At 41.0% G+C, this 17,266-nt stretch overlaps 1 long non-coding RNA gene across 1 annotated transcript; it reads left to right on the top strand.

The window, feature by feature from the left end:
- Nucleotides 1-1,487: 1,487 nt before the first annotated feature.
- Nucleotides 1,488-16,883, top strand: LOC119698053. Its single transcript, XR_005256048.1, has 3 exons — nt 1,488-1,650; nt 7,750-8,005; nt 14,374-16,883. It is a non-coding gene; the product is annotated as an uncharacterized LOC119698053 (long non-coding RNA).
- The last annotated feature ends 383 nt before the right edge of the window (nt 16,884-17,266 follow it).

Genomic DNA, 17,266 nt, shown 5'->3' with positions numbered 1-17,266 from the left:
ATTACCTACTTTCTTAATGGATTAAAATTCTCCCAAACTGTCAGGGTTTGGATATTGGCATCTGACTTGAAGATTATTTGTGGTTATAACTGGTTCTAGGTGACCTCAGGGCTGGGTTTTATTTGAATTCTTCCTCAGAAAAACTGTAAAAAAGACTGATGCAGATTTCTGTCAGCCCATCTGATTTCATGTTCAGAATACAGGAATTCCCATTTTCACAGGATTTTTTTCTTTACATTTCCTGCTCTAGATGAAAGCTGAAGGCTGAATTCAGTGACCCAGCCAAATGTCCTTGAAACAACCCCAGAAAATATGCACTCCAAGACCCCTGGTTTCTCTAGTGCTCTGAGACTTATGTCTCCATTGACTGCTTCCCACAAATTTATCTTCAGAGAGGAAAATAATCAGGAACAGACTGTGGTGGACAAGAGGAGACGTGACAGCCGTTCACCCTCATCTCTTCTCCACTCTCCAACGTTTTTTCTTCCCAGTCCATCCTGATCTCTTCCTCTCTCTGCCCTTGTGCCCTCACAGACAAACAACTCACCCCTAAGGGTTTTTTTCTCCATTTGTCCCAGTTTGGCCTAAGCTATACTCAAATTTGATATTTCTGATACCATCACCTGTATAATCCCAGCCTTCTTTAATATTACTGATATGGATCTCTAGGCACTCTTTCCCTTGTAAGGTCCCAAAGGTTTCCAGGATTCTCCTCCAATTAGTGCTGAACCTGGCCATTCTTCATGATGCTCCCTGTAACTTTTAAAAGTTTCTCACTCTATTTTGCAATTTCTCATGTCATGTCCAAATTTTCTAGTCTGTTTAATTCATGCCAGACTAGAACTTAGTCATCTGCTTAAATACCTTAATATCTACCATCCTCATGGCTGTATCCAGCAGAGAAATAAATAAAAAAAAATTTAAAAACTAGGAAGGAATAAAGGAAAATGTGGAGATAAAGGAAACTATGAGTAAACCCTGAATAATAGAACTGTATGATGTCCTGCCAAGGTGATAACATGGGGAAGAACAGGAATTGTTTCACACAAGATGAGCTTCTGGGGATGTTTCCTGCTGCACCACGCTCTGTGGGATGTAGAGTCAGTAGTCCTGGATCAGACAATGATTTTTAGAAGCAGAGATTTTAATGCCAGAAGGAGCACACACTGACAACATAATCTAACCTCACAAATCACACCGTGCACAGCTATTTGCCAAGTTTCTCCTGCAGAAAAGCAAGTGGGTGTTTAGCTGCAGCACTGCCTCATAGGAAAGCTGTACACTTTTTGAAAAGATATCAAGAAATGGAAATTTTATTGCTTTCTGTAGTGGTTTAACCACTGGAACAAATCCTCCTCGCTTTATAAAAAGAAGTGTATTCCTCTGTTGAACCCATCTGATATGAAAATTGTGGATTTTTCCGTGGCTTAAGCATCCCTATTAAGCCTGCTGTTTTCTGCCCAGTACCAAGTCAGTTCTCACCAGCTTTGCAATAAGCCAACTGGTATTTATAGGTATTAACTGGTATTCACTTGGAGAGAAGCACCTTGTGACTCCTCCATGCACTTTCTCCATGATTACACATCCTTTATGAGTGCCTGGCAACCCAGAATTGTGACATCCCAGCATCTGCAGTTTCATAGAACACAGGTAAAGTCCCCTCTCTACCTCAGCTAAGCAAACTTTTTTTAATAAACCCGTGGATGATGCTATCTTTTGACCACCATCTGATTGGGAACACATTTTGTTCCAGATTTTTATTTATAGCAGCTGATTTTTAATAGGGTTTTTTTCAGTCTTTTGTTGTTGTTGTTGTTGTTACTTGATTTGGGTTATTTTTAGAAATACCATATCCATAATTGTGGTAATTAATAATATATAATGTCCTATCCACATTATTCCATAATGTGGAATGCGCATTATATATTACTAATATAGAATATTAATTATATAATTAATATTCTATATTAATAATATATAACATGCATTTATATATTTCAGCTGGGACAGAGTTAATTTTGTTTCCTAGTGATTGGTACAGTGCTGTGGTTTGGATTTAGGATGAGAATAACGTTCAAGACATGCTGCTGGTTGTTGCTGAGCAATGTTTACACTAAGTCAAGGTCTTCTCACACTCCTCTGGAGAGGAAGGCTGCGGGTGCACAAGAAATTGGGAAGGGACAGAGCTGGTTCATGTGACCCCAAGTGAGCCAAGGGATATTCCAGACCATGTGATGTCGTGTTAATCAATAAAACTGGCAGGATTTAGGTAGCAGACACTGCCCAGGGAGTGGCTGGGCATCAGTCAGCAGGTAATGAGCAATTGCATTATTCATCACTTATTTTATATATTCTTTCATCATTGTTATTATCATTTCCCCTTCCTTCCCTGTCCTATTTAACTGTCTTTTTCTCAACCCACAAGTTTCATCCTTTTTTTTTTTTTCACTTCTCTCTGTTCCCTCTAGGGGAGGGTGAGTGGACAGCTCTGTGGTGTTTAGGTGTATTCCAGGTTAAGCCACAGCAAACTGCCTCAGTCTCTCCTGGGAAACTGTGCTGGCCCCTGTCCATCCAGCAAGGGTTGTATTTGTGCTGCCAACATGTAGGATTCAACATTAGGAGATCTTAAATCACTTTTATATGAACTCTACCTACAATGGGTCCAGACTACACAAGTGTCTTATCCTAATCTTTGCTTTCTTCTTAGAAGTCTTTTTTTAAACCGCTCACTTCATCAGCAGTAGGTTTATAGAGTCTTGTGGAAGTCTTGCTGACACCAGCGTTAAAATAATCTATACAAAGACAGTAAATAAATCCAAACATTGGATTAGATGTTCAGCTGTAAAACCATTCTCTGTGCTCTTCTTGGTTTTAACCTTGAATGGTCCATAAATCTCTCTTGAGACATGGCTTTCCTTTCATTTTAAGATGGCAAACCATTCCATGTCCTGGGAATGCACACCCCTTTTCATTTGGCAATAAAAACCCTGTCCTTGACTAATGGTACCCATGTTGAGAGATCCCATATTCAGTGAATAAACAATCTGGTATTCTGCACCCCATCAATCCATACATCATGTCCAAGCTATTATGAGGAGCAAGGCTGTGGTTTATTAGCAGCACAAAATTAGGATGGCATTGGGTCAATAGCATTAGAAACCCAGTGGTAGCTGTACGTCCAGCTCCTGTTTTCTCAGCCAGGAGACAAACTGGAAATCCACTGCCCAAAGAACAAGGGGTGAGTTAAGCACTCCCATTTATTCACCAAGTAGTCTGTATGCCCTTATCATATCAGAATTAACAATGCTCTTACTTCCTCCCTAAAAAAAAAAAAAAAAAATAAATAAATAAATAAATAAATCTGCTTTATTTCTCAAAACCAGAAAGTTAAACCAACAAGTTCATCTCTCACCCTTGCCCATGGCAGGAGTATTGGAATAAGATGATTTAGGCTCCCTTCCAACCCAAACCATTCTGTGATTCTCTGATTCTAAGAATGCATTTATGTCTCACATAGGCATAGGCACAGGCAAAGAGTCAGAGTGTTTGGAACACCTTGGTTTCACACTGATGTGCTGGAAAGGCTTCTCTGTCTTTTTTTTTTTTTTTAACATTTTTCTGACTCTGTGTGTGTCTCTTTAATCTGTTTTAAGTGATTATTGGACGAGGATGGCCAGGAATACATGCAGAATTAAAAAGAGGAATAGAGGCAGTTCATTAACAGAGGAATAGCAAATGAGGTTGAACCAGTTTATTGCATGAGGCTAGACTCCCGGGTATGGTCAGAGCTTTAGTTTGGGCAGATAAAATCACAGCAGAGTAGGTATTAATCAGAATAATTTTGTGTGAGGCAGAATAATGAGAAGGATAGGCAGTTCTACCAGCAGCATCAAGGGAGCTGTGAGCTTTGGCACACACAGAACAACTAAGGTTGGGAAAGACCTTAAAGACCATCAAGTTCACTGTTTAACCAAATACCATAATGCCAGGAAATGTCATTTCTTTGAGCACTTTCAGGGATGGTGACTCCACCACTTCCTTGGGCAGCCTCTTCCAATGCCTAACCACTCTTTCAGTAAAGAAATTTTTCTTGATATCCAACCTGTATCTGTCCTGGTACAACTTGAGGCCATTCCCTTATGTTTTGCTGCTTGTTACCTGGGAGAAGAGGCTGATCCCCACCTGGCTACAACTCCTGTCAGGGAGTTTTAGAGACCATGACCAAGAGCCAGATCTGGTCCGTGTATACATGAACCCGACATGGCTCTTTGACACAGACACCATGAGCCTTCCAGCACAAACATTGCTTTGCTGAAATGCTGCCACCCACTCACTGGGGTGATAGAATTCTTAAAAACTCATTCCTCTGCAGAACTTTTTTCCAATTATTCATTTTTGAAGTATCCCCAGGCCCACATGGCAAAGGGTAGAAGATTTGTGTGGCTACATTTTGAGGAGAGGTCAATATCACACTGTGCAGCAAAAAGGAGAAATGAGATGCAAGTCAGCTCCTCTCACACAAGGAAAAGGCTCCATTTAACTCCCACTATGGTGGTTTCTCCAGCTGGATGATGGCAGCAGAGTTTAAATGGGAACTTGATAGATGTCAGTCTCTTGTCCCGGGTAACAAGTGACAGAACAAGAGGACAAGGACTCATTTTGAGCCACAGGAGGTTGAGATTGGATATTAGAAAAAATTTTGGCATGGAAATTGTTGTCAAGAACTGGAACAGGCTGCCCAAGAAATTGGTGGAGCCACCATCCCTGAAGATATTAAAAAAAACATGTGGCACTTGAGGAGATGGTTTAGTGATGAAGGTAGTGATGGGTTCGTGTTGATGGTTGGACTTGATGATCTTAAAGGTCTTTTCCAACTTTAATGATTCTACAAACGTTTTCATGAAGCTTCTGCTGCTGCCACTGCATGTTTGTCTCAGAAGTCAGCATCTCTCAGGACCTAAAGCATCACAACTTGCCCTCACTGCAGTGGGACACTTAATGCACAAGTCTTATTCACTCTAATGAGGGCTAAATAAAAAAACACAGCTGGAGACGGGCAGGGGTGTAGAAATCGCTATGCCTCAAAGAGCTGCAGGAAGACAAATCCGAGCAAGACCAGACATTTGTAATATTCTTAGAAATAAATTTTGCTCCAACCAAGCCATTTCCTTGTCACTCCTTTCCCTCATCCCAGAGAGAGATTTGTGGTATGATATGTTGGAATCGATGCCACGTTGCTTTGCATCACTCATTGTCCTGCTCCTGCTCAGAAAAGTGTAATTTCTAGGCTATAAATATTTCTAGTGAAGAGATAATGTTCTGGGTTTCTTCCCTTTTCAGCCACTGAGGTCACTAAGAGCTACCCCATTTATCATCCATATTTCATCTGCCAACCCTTTTGTTTACTGACCTTGAAAGAATTTCACATGGATTCATCAGGAAGGCATGTCCTTTGCTACTTTGGCATTTACTCTCTGTTAATAGGGCAAATGTGTGAAAAGTGCATTTTTGAAGAACCCATCCCCTTCCATACATTTCTGGATCATAATTTTGTTACAGGGCTCCCTCTTTAATCTGTGTTATGTGTTTTCCATGGACAGAGGTTCTTCATCAAACCAGATAATTTTATTTGCTGAGAGATGCTTTTGTGCAAAACCTGATGCCTAATTTATGAGATAAGCTGGACTGACAACAAAATGACCTTCTCCCTCTATCTGGTTATTAAATTGTTTGTGATCTAATAAAATGCTGGTAATACACTCCATTTCAGCAGGGCTTTAATTTCCTACCTGACATTTAGATTAAAAAGAGTGTGGATTCAGGGAACAAATTTGTCACAGTCTGAAGCAGCCTTGACAAAAGCTGAGCTCTGCTACCCACCAAACACCTCAGAGGGAAGAGTGGTGTGCAGCCCATGATTCTGGGAAGGTAAAACACTCAGCAAGGCAGGATTTCCCTCCTCCTCCACACTCATTCAGCTGCTGGATGACTGAGCACAGTAGGGAGGCATGGGGACACGTCACACAGGGATCTGCCCTGGTCCTGGCTGTCATCCTCACCACTGCTATTCATGAGGCTGAATAAAAGCAAATCATATTTCTTTCTGTCACCCACATTAAAAACAAGTATTCCTGACTAATTCTGGAGCAGGGCTTTGTTTGGCAGTCAGGGGACAGTGATGCATGAGCTCTCTCACCCTTCTGTAATTCCCTGGGCATCCTCAGAGATGGCATCATCTCATTTTCCAGCCTCTCTGGCTCTGTCAATACAGCCACACAGGAAAATGCTCGAGCCTGTTCTCCAAGCCAGACTCCACTGCCTTCCTCTCTCACTGCTCTCCAGACAAACATGGGCTCAGGAATGGAATTAACCTGTTATCTCAGAGCAAGACACATTTTCATGCAGGAGGAAAATAGGATGTGTCTTCATACCACAATGATTTTCTGTATAACACCAAGCCTTGCAATATTTCAGCAAGTGGAAAAGTATCAGTTCATTACTCTTGCCAATACACTGAACGAGCATTCTCCCTGAAAAATCCAGATTTTCCTACAGAAGTAAAGTTACAGAATGGACATAGCTTGTTTTTGAAGATTGTATTATCATGAAATATCATTTGCAGCAGACAGAGCTCTCCACCAGGAAACTGTTCCATGAATCTCTAGCTTACACTGAATCAAGAGATGTTGACATTCTAACAGTCTTAGCTTCTTAAGGAAGTCTGAAAATACAGCTTTTAGTAAATGGAGAGGAAAATTGAGTGGGAAAAACTGAGAGGGAAGGAGCCTCACTAACACAAAAATACCATAATGTATCTCAATAACTGTGGAAACTTGCCTCAATGAAACCTTAAATTTCTCTGATTCTTTCAGTCTTCACTCAGCCATTTATTTTATGTCACTGAATTCATCAGTGCTTTTGACAGGGAAAAAAAAAACAGGAAAAAGTTTAGGAGCATGGGTAGCAATGGTACTGCATAGGAAAAAAGGAAAATGAAAGGTGAGCTGGGGCTTACATCAGAAAGTTTATAAAGTCCTAATTACTGTGGGAACCCTCAGTGACATAACAGCCAAGGTCTCTTTGAGGTTCACTTCTCATTACAAGATTCTTCTGAGAGATCAGGAAAGAAGAAGGAAAAACCTTTCCAAGGTTTCAGTGCTTGCTTTTATAAAGAAATCTCCCTTAAAGTACTCTGGTACCATTTCTCAGGTCTGTTTTGAATGATTACTGTAACTGTATAGTCTGGTTTTTATTTTATATCAAACCTGCTTTCAATCTCAATTGCTTCCAGAGTCTCTCATTTGTTCAATCTTATTTATCTGCCAGATCCTCTTATAACATTTTATTTCCCCACCCTGCTTTTTTTTTATGTGAGTTTAGATCATCCAAAACAAAATAAAAAATAATTTTAAAAGGCCAGTATGTAGCTGTGGTGGTGCATCCCAACCTCCTCAGACCAAAGTGATCTGAAATCCTCATTAGGCTCTGGCACTGACAAACAGCACCTGGGCTGAGCTTCTCTTGAGCTTATCAGAAACACAGACTGCTCCTAGGAACTTGTGCTGTCTAATGAGCTCTGCTTTTTAATGAACAGCCTTGGAAACTTATTTTTCTTGCCTGAATAACAACCTGAGTGGAACAACATTTTTCTTATGGAACTTTGAATAGTTGCTGACATGAATTATGGCCAGGATGGAAAATTATGGCCAGGATGGAAAATTGCTGTGGCTAAAGCCCACTCTCTTGCAGCCCTTTAAACAGAGGTTCAGAGTGAGACCTGTCGTGTTCTCCTGGACCACAGAGGGCTGTGACCACATCCTCATCTGAGTGGACACCTCTCAAAGCCAGTGAATTCTCAAGTTTGCTGTACTTAGAGCACCAGTGAACAGTGATGGATCCTGGGCTGACCCCTCTCACTCTCCCAAGCTCAACTCTTCACCAATTGAGAAGATGTAAAAGCATCAAATGTGAGTCCTTGCCTGACTTTGAGAGGTATTACTCACAGGTTTGTATCTTGTATATACTCCTTGAGGTCTGTGTGCCTGCAGTGTGAATATGCTATAGCAAATGTACAGAGAATGTTGCTTTCATAGACTCTTGAGCACATTAGATTTGTGAGTCACTGTTGTGCTTATAGTAAATTCTATAGAATATTGTGCTAAATTGTTTGATTTAAGCTATCAATTAAGTGTTCTTAGTTTAAGTGCTGTTAAAACCTTTAGGACTAGACCTTTAGTCTAAACCCAAGTCTGGGGCTAAGTCTGGTGAGAGGGTCAACTCTGAAACTTGAGACTGAATGGGAAGATTCTCCTTAGTCCTTTCCGTCATTCCTTTTTGCTCTTAACCTACCTGAAGTGTCCATATTCCCAAAAAATTAAAAACATTTGCTTTGTAGAAAAATCAGATTTCCACTTTTGTTAGGTCCTGGATCCTTTGCAATTTTCAAGCTGTCTTCACCAATTCTCCCTCACACTGATAAGGTGATCAGGGTTATAACACAGGCATGTTCAGGTAGAAATGTACAGGTTTGCAGTCTTTGGATTAGCAGAATTCACAATTACAAAGCAGCTATGGTGATACTTTAAGATTTTATCTCCATATTTGACAGAATTTGAGTGATTTTTCATTTCCTATCCAAAAGTATTGCCCCATCTTCAGCACAGATCTATCCTGGGCATCTCTGCCAGAGGAAGGATCCACCTAGAAGCCACCTGCAACCTTGGAAGACCAATTTGCCCAGCTGGCCCAACCTCCAGCAGCATCTTATCCCCTTCTCAGGTTGATGTGCACCAACAGCCCAGCTCCCTCATCTCTGTAATTCAATAGGGATGCATCCAGACCGTTCCTCCTGCAATTCCCACCTGGTTGTCTTAGGACAAACAACGTTTCTCATCAGAGACTGAAAAGGAAGGGCTAGTATGTGTTTGAGGTCTCCTGTCTTGTGCTTAAAAGCAAGCTTTATTCCACCAATCATGGTATCCATACAGCCATCCCACAGGAATACATCAGTTTGGGATGTGAGCATCCTGAATCTATCAGGAGTCCACAGATGAATAAAGGGATAATACCTGCAGCTAGAAAGACAAAGAAAAAAAGGCTGATTAAAGAAGTGTGCTCAATCCCTCGAAGGCTGTTTTAAGCCTTTAGTTTAGGGGTTTTTTTGGCAGTGTTCTTAATCTCAATGAGTCTGGAGGATGAATGGCACAGAAGGAGGAGAGCCCTGGAGCCATGCAGGTGCTGATGTGCTGGCTGTGCATCTTTTATCAGAAGAGGGACTGAGATGTGCATTTCTGGTAGAAAACACACCTCCTGCTTTGTTGTTGCACCTCTCTGTCTGCAGCACTGATACCTCTGCCAGGGAATGTGTTAAGCCAAGATTTTAAACACTCTTTCTTCATGTAGGATTGCTTAGGAAGTCTGCCCTCACATAGAAAGGTATCAAAATAAGCCCAAATAAGATCTTCCCAGTGGCAGAAACGTTCAAGGGCTCATTATGATGATCAAAGAAGCATTGCAAGTATAAACATATAGAAACATTTTTACAGCTGGTTTACCTGAGTGTGAATTGACATTGTATTATGCCTTTTATTCAGGTCCTGTCAGCATTGGTTCAGCTGACACAAGGGTGATGGGAATATGAAGAATGTGTGCAGGGTTCATATAATACCAACACAGTGTCTCAGCTGCTTTGACAATGCAATAAAAATGAGAGATCAAGGAAACCTTGATGGTACAGTAGATGTCTGCAGCTTTATTGCCAGTAAAGGTGAGAAGCAATGGGGATGTTTCTCCCCATTTCCATGGTCAATTATTCCATGTAAGAATAATGAGTGTCCTCACTGTTAGGGCATTTACTGTATGATTCATCTCACCTAAGTTTAGATGCCTGGATTATTGAATCTATTGCAGAGCTTATCACCCTCGACTTCTTCTGTACTAAATGGACAGAAATAGGGGTTTTAAGGGTTCCATTTATGTGTCCTGTGACCTGTGTTAGACCTCAGGAAGACAGGACTCTCATCCTTAGCTCAAGGGATTATATTCATTATCACTCCCCCATCTGTCAGAAGAGCTTAGGTTAATGGTGATGTCAATGTTTAATGATTTGAAGAATATCCTTTTCTAATCAAAGATGTCCTTTGTTCCTCTCCCCATATTATTATGACCTCAAGTCCATATCATACACCAAAGAATACAGAATTCTGAGGAACAGATGGAAAGAACAGGTGACCTTCTTCTTTAGGACAAGAGCCACATCCCGGGACCACCTGGCCATTTTCCACCGTACAAATCTCCAGTTATTGAAAATGAGGGTACAAAAGCAACATGCTCAGTCTCTCTTTCTTGCTCCATTGGACATTTTGATTTTATGTTGGGTTTTGTCTTTTAAAATATTTAAATATATAATTTTTAGTTTGTTATGAGTACTGGAAGTTCTACTTCCTGTCTTGTGGCATTTGGGGGTTCACACAGTGAATTTTCTAGGACCAAACATCCATGGTAGAATTTCCATTAAGGAGAGGAGGTTGAACACAATAAGCAGCACAGTCTCCTCTGCTATTTTGGTGTGAATAAATTCAAATTTCAGCTTCTATATTTTCAGATTTTATCCCAGGAACCTGCAAACCAAACTTTTCTACACCAGGTATCCCTATTCTGTGGCTTTTTGAAGTCAATGAGGAAAACAACACCATTTCCACAGGAGATGTATTTGGGTGTCAGAGTGCACCAGGAATTTATACTTCTGTCAGCTTTATTCCTTTCAGCCATTAAAGCCTAAGTGGTTTTCACAGGGTTATGGCATGTCTGGCAGTTTGGTGCACTATAAAATATTATTTATTTACACTCATATTCCTTAAGCAATTCAGATTTATTTGTGTGTTTTTGTGTTTGTGCATGCATTTTTCCAGTAGTGGTTACACATTCACAAAGCTTCTTTCCTGACTTAATCATCTCATCTCCAAACATTGATTTCCTCTACACTATCTTTCATGATTTAGTTTCTAGGCTTTTTACTTTTTTTTTTTTTAATTTAAAATAATGCAATGCTGCTTAAAAGACCTGGGACTGACAGCCGTGAAGGGAGAATGTCGCTGTTTATCAGCAGCAAAGGTGCACTGCCAGGAGCTGCAGCCCAACCTAATCTGGAAGGAACAACTGCAGAACAGGTGGAGATGCTCAGATTTAAGATCTGTTACCATTCAGCCATTCATCCCACTAACACTCCTGACAAGATGATTCATTACTAAAACTCTTAAGCACTGATAATTAATAGTAATGATTATGATTTAGCTCCCAGTGACAGAAGAACTCGAGCTTTGTCTTCCTCAGCTTCATTTCTTTCCCCCTCTTTTACACATCAGAATATTTTCCAAGCATTTTGAGGTCAATGGAAGTGAAAGTTTGGCCTCCTCACCCCCAGAGAGCAGAACAATTTAATGGCTCAGTGGTTGCGGATGTCCAACACTTCCCATCAGTGGCTGCTGAAGATCCCTGTCTGTATGAGACCTTCACACTGGCCAAAATGAATCTCATCAAAAAATACAACTATTTCACAGGCCAGTGGTCCAGCTAGGCAGGATACTTTCAACAAAAGGCAGGAATGGCTGTTTTGATAAAACACACAGTAAACAGGCAAATAACAGGATAATTCTTACCTTCTGGCAGGTCACTCCTGCATGCACAAGTCACATGGAGATTTCAGTGTTTAGCAGCCAGTCAGAGATTTATCCATTACGAGTCGGTTCATTCCCCTTCAAAATGGTTTGAGGGTTTTTGTATTTCTCTGCATTTTGGGAGGAAGAGATGCATCAAGTCACTGAGTGCTGCCTGAGAAATTGCTTCTCTTTGCTTGGTCTGATTGCTCCACTGCCCAGCCCTAAATTAGAATCACTGAATCATTAAGGTTGGAAAAGACCTTAAAGGTCATCAGGTCCAACCTTTGACCAAAAATCACCATTCTCACTAAACCATACCATAAAGTGCCCCATCTACTCAGTGTTTTGAACACTCCCAAGGATGGTGACTCCATCATTTGCAATGAGCAAGACAGTGAATAATTATTTCCTGATCATAACTCTTTCCATTATTCAAACGTTTATAAAACTCTGTCACATCATTCACTAATCATGAACTTTCCAGTTGCCTCTTTTCAAATGATTCTAAACTCTTCCATAATTTTCCATGTCATCTGAGGACCACCATTTGGGACAGATTTTTGGGTATAGAACCATTTGCAGACATGCTGAGAAGTTCTGATGCCATTTGGCAGTGTTCACACTCTGTATAATGCCAGTTGTGATGGTACTACCAGGTGTCCTGAGAAGAAGAGGAATAAATATTCCATATACTTGAAGTGTTCCCATTACTGCTTAGATCCACAAAACCCAGTACCGCCAAGTTCAGATTTCTGTGTGTTAGGTTACTTCAAACAGCTGTGACTTCTTTTTTCTGAATGCAGGAAGACACATTCGAATTGCAATGGGATTTTTTATAGTGAAACTAAATTTCCTCTTGGATGTTGCACTGAATCTTGAATTCTACCTCTCTTTTTCTGTTATAAACCTTGCTAACCAGGATCTTAATATTGCCATTTCTAAATTTAAAGATAAACAGTGAGAGATTTATCAGGATGGATGCATTTAAGAGTGCAGATGATCAGAGTGAGGGGCATATTTAGTTCTGGTGATCAATCTGCTAGAGGACAACAGCCTGTGAGCCACACGAGCAAAGCAGTTCTCTCAATTTTATGGCAGTGATGCAGTAAAGGCATCCAGGTTCAAATCCTGATCAAGATGCAAATCTGAGACCAGACATGCCTGAAAGGAATTGTTGCTGTCTGAAAAATGGCACATCAGCTGAAAGGATTCTCGAAAAGAGTCTCACAAATTTAAAACAGCAAGAAAATTAGTTTTCTCCCTCGTGAAATGAATGACTTCCCATGACTTTTCCCTCCTGGCTGAAATGTCAATCCAAGTCTCTGAGATGAGAAAACACATACCCAAGGTCTATAAAGAGGAGGGGAAAATCATATACAAGATATCCTAGTATATTAAAAACCTAGCAGGAAACATTTGCAATATCCTGTAGAGAATATCAGAATATAACATCAGTGTGTGTAACCCAAGCTGCAAAGCCACGTGCAGGGGGCTGGCATAGCATCTTCTTGCAGAAAATACTCCTTTTTATTCCAGGGCTAGAACACAAATACAGGCATGTGGAGATGGAGATGGTGCTTTTGAGTATTTACCATTTGAACTCTTAATTCCTGTTATTATGACTTCAAAGCCACCTGCCACCCTAAAGAGAACACAGAACAATGCAATCCACACTGAGTTTGTTTATTCCCTTGGTTTTTAACCATGATGGGTTTTGATTCAGGTTTGGAAACAGTTCAAAAGAGTGACCAAATTCTGTCTGCTTTAAGCAATCCCAGAGAGGACCTTGTTTTTCTCTATCCCTGTATCTCTCTGGTCCAGAGACTGGCCTGATCCCTCCAATTTTAGCACACTGATGCACATCTTGGTTATTTATTTGCAACCCACAACATGGATTGCAACATGGAAGTGCTTATGGGCAGATAAGAGAATAAGACTGAAAGGGTCCTTCTCAGTGAAGCTCTAATTTGGCCAGTAACAGAAACATATCAGGAGTTGTTTTGTTCCTAAATTGTAAAAGAGGCTGTGATTGAGTGTGTAATCCCCACGCTGGCCAGGGAAGGATCACAGAGCTGCCAGGGCTGTGCTTTCCTGTGTCCACTGTACCTCCATCAGCACATCTCCTCCCCACAGGGACCTGTTTCACCCATCACCCAGGCTGTGGCCCCTCTGCCTGGCCAGTCCCCAGTTTCATCCCACACTCCCTCTCCTGAAGCCTGGGATGTGAACAGCTTCAACTCCTTAAAGAGCAATTTAACAATAAATTTCCTGAGTCTTCTTGGTTTCGGTTTGGTTTTTTGATTTGTTTTGTTTTGTTTTGTTTTGCATACTGTGTTCTCCTAAGTCTCTCCAGCACCTCTGAGAATAAAAATCAAAGGGCTGCAGGGTTCAGCTTCCCAAGATTTCACCTTGAGGCAGCTTTTTTGTCACAGAGTAGAGAAATGAGAGGCTATTGTGTGCACAAACCTTGGTGAACAAAACGAAACCTGGAGAGGTTTGTTTTGGATACCACCGGTGCAGATGATGCTGTGAAAATATTTTACAGTGCTGGTTGTTAAAAAATTTTCTGAGACGGTCTCTCAACCTTAAGAAAGAGAGAGCCAAGTGAAATCCTCAGGGCTTTTATTCCAACAGGGAATGGTGCCATGATCTGTTGTGAGAACTGGAAGAAAAAGATCTCATGGTCCTGAAAACACTTTTTTTTTTTTTCTCCTAGAATTCACAAAGACTGAATCTGTCATCATTTGCCCATACTTTGTCAGAATCTGCAAAATCTTTCTCCTAGCCCAGCCCAAGCTGTTTTCTGAAATATGATGCTTCCCAACCTCCCAGTGTAGGCTCCATCTCAAGAATCTGAAATTCCTCTTGTTCATTAGCCTTCAAATGGACAAATGGCTCACTTGGTGAAAAAGCTCCACAGATGTGGGGAAAATTTAGCCAACAGATTTTCACAGTAATGATTTCTCCTCATCACAGAAACAAAGGCACAATTAAGGGACGGGAAACATCCGAATTATTTGCTGATGATGAAAAGAAGAAAATTGGATTCATGTTTTCCAACTTTGAATATGGGAAAATGATGTTGCCCTCCTTTCCCTGGGCCACAAATCTTGGCTGTTGTCATTAGTCTTTTCATTCCTTCTATTGTTCTCTCAAGAAGCTGCAAATTGTCTATTTTCATCAGTTACTGAAACCACAGCAGAGCTGTTGCACTCAGAATAACAAAGGACTGGAACTGTGAAAAGTTCAGCTTTCTCAAGGGGTTGTAGAATAGCACTGAAGTTTAGGGAAATTTCATCTGGATTTACCAGTGTGGGAGACAAGGTAGTGAGGACCTCCTCCAGAAAAGAAAATGGCATAAAAGTCAGGAGAACTTTCTCAGGGACTTCCCCCTTAGAGTGTTCTTCAGATTGTGATTTGCAAAAAGAAAATTTCAAGCTCTAGATTTGTCATTGGATGAAGAGGTGATATGCCTGGGCCCAAATTTTGTATATAATCCATTAAGATCTATTGAAGACGAGAGAGTGCAAATCCACAAATGGCATTCCAACTCCTTTTCCCAAGGATATAAGGTTCTACTTCTAGCTTTCCATGAAGAAAGCTAACCCAGAAAATCCAAGGATGCACTTTCTGAACACCAGCACCAAAATACTCCCACTGTGGAGATTCATTCACCTCCCATCTGGGATCAATAAACCAACTAGGACAAAACCACACCTGCAGAGATCAGACAGGAACATTTCTTTGAAATGTTGCTCAGCTGCTCAGGACAAGAAAGGTTCATCTGCCCTTAAATATCAAGGTCTTGACCAAAGTTTGACATGGCAAATAGCAAATGCCAAGGTGCTGGTGATTCTCACTCCCAGTATTATAAGTCCTTCCCACTGTTTGTGAGATTCATGGATATAGCCTCATATTTTCTGCATATCAGAGAGTTTCCAGCAAGTGGAAGAGATCTTCATTGGAAGAGACACATCCGTGTCCTTAACCTCTGATTCTGGGGCCAGCTATCTACATGGATCCTACAAATCCAAGAGGAACAAACTATTTTATCACTGGGCACCATAAGGCTCTTCTGGAAATCCTCTTAATTTGTGTTTCCAGCTGCATTTATTATCAAAACAGGGCCACTGAAATTCAGCACCCAAAAATTAGAGGAAACATTTGCCTTTAATTACGTGAATCAGATATCTTCCCCTCCAGTCAGCATGATCCCAGAAACAGAAACATTTTGAAAATTGGCCCCTAAAAATTTGATTAACCCTCAGAAGAAACAGTATTCAGCATAAGAGAAGAGCCCAAGAAGGTATTTTTAGTGTTATCTTTAGAACAGGGTTGAGTAAGGTTCAAGGATAAACTGGGATAAACTTGCTGCAGTCACTGAACAGAAAAACAGAAACAACATATTGCTTGTCTTCTTCCTAAATTATCATTATGTTCTGGGCACGAAATAAAGTATGACTCTGAGGGTGAATGGGATCACATAATTAAAGACTACCTCAAAATGTGATCCCAGTCATGTGTTTTTCTTTGTTTGCTATATTTGAGATTTTTATTATTATTTCACACAGTGGTAAATATCTAAAGACAACAGTACAAAAATTAAAATACCTCAAAAGTAATCTGGGAGACTTTTGTCAGCATTGAGGTGAGAATCTTATAGAAAATGACTGAAGACAAAAACAAATAGAAGGTGAAATGATATGGAGGGAAAACCATCAGGGGATGTTCATAACCCCCATTAGGACATCCTTCGTAACCCCCATTAATGGGGTTAGAAAAGCAGAGCAATGAGGTGTTGTAGAGTCTAAGGGAAGCTGAGAGGACAAGGTGCCACATAGTAAGGTCAAAGAGAAGACTGTTATTTCATGTGGTGGTAAAACTGAATCTTCATATCACAAGGAACTCCAAGACCTTGCCATCTGTCCTGGCTGGAGACCAGGATGTGCAAAGTACTGACAATATGGACAAAGTTAGGGAGGGAGGAGTGTGACCTGGAAATATGAAACCCTATCAGGAGATAAAGGCAGATCAATTTTGCTTTCATTTGGCCAAGAAAGAAGTGAAAGAAGTTCTGATAATGCACTAATGTACATTAGTCTCAATATAATATATAAATAGACTGTCGTGGTTTGAGAGGAAATGAGTTTTTGGGAGGTGGTAGTGGTCAAACCAATAAGTGCCCAGATGTGGATATTGGCACCTGGTTTGACCATTGAGGATATGGATCCGCCTCTGAGAACACAGGGGTTAAAAGCGAGAGCTCCCAGGGGATCGTTCTCTCTTGGTTCCGGTGGATGGAGGAGTCAGACCTCCCCTGCCCAGCTTCGGGCTGGGTGGGGGAGGGGAAAACCACGCGGCCGAGGGAGGTGAGCCAGAGCCTTGGAAGAAACGGAAGGGTGGAAGAACTCGGAGAGGTAGTGGGCAGCCCCCCTTTCTCAGGAGAGACAGAGAAGGAGAGAGGTGCCAGTGCTATCTTGAAACTTGATAAGCACTGGCCTGGCCGAGGAAGAGAAGAGGGGGGCCCGACGAGGGGAAGAGTGCCCGATGAGTAGTGTGGGAGTTCGAGATAAGCAGAGACTGTGATTTTAACCCTTCTGTGAGACGAT

Source organism: Motacilla alba, chromosome 2 (assembly GCF_015832195.1).
Source record: "Motacilla alba alba isolate MOTALB_02 chromosome 2, Motacilla_alba_V1.0_pri, whole genome shotgun sequence".
Lineage (NCBI taxonomy): Eukaryota > Metazoa > Chordata > Aves > Passeriformes > Motacillidae > Motacilla > Motacilla alba.
This window is presented reverse-complemented; position numbering and strand designations above follow the sequence as displayed.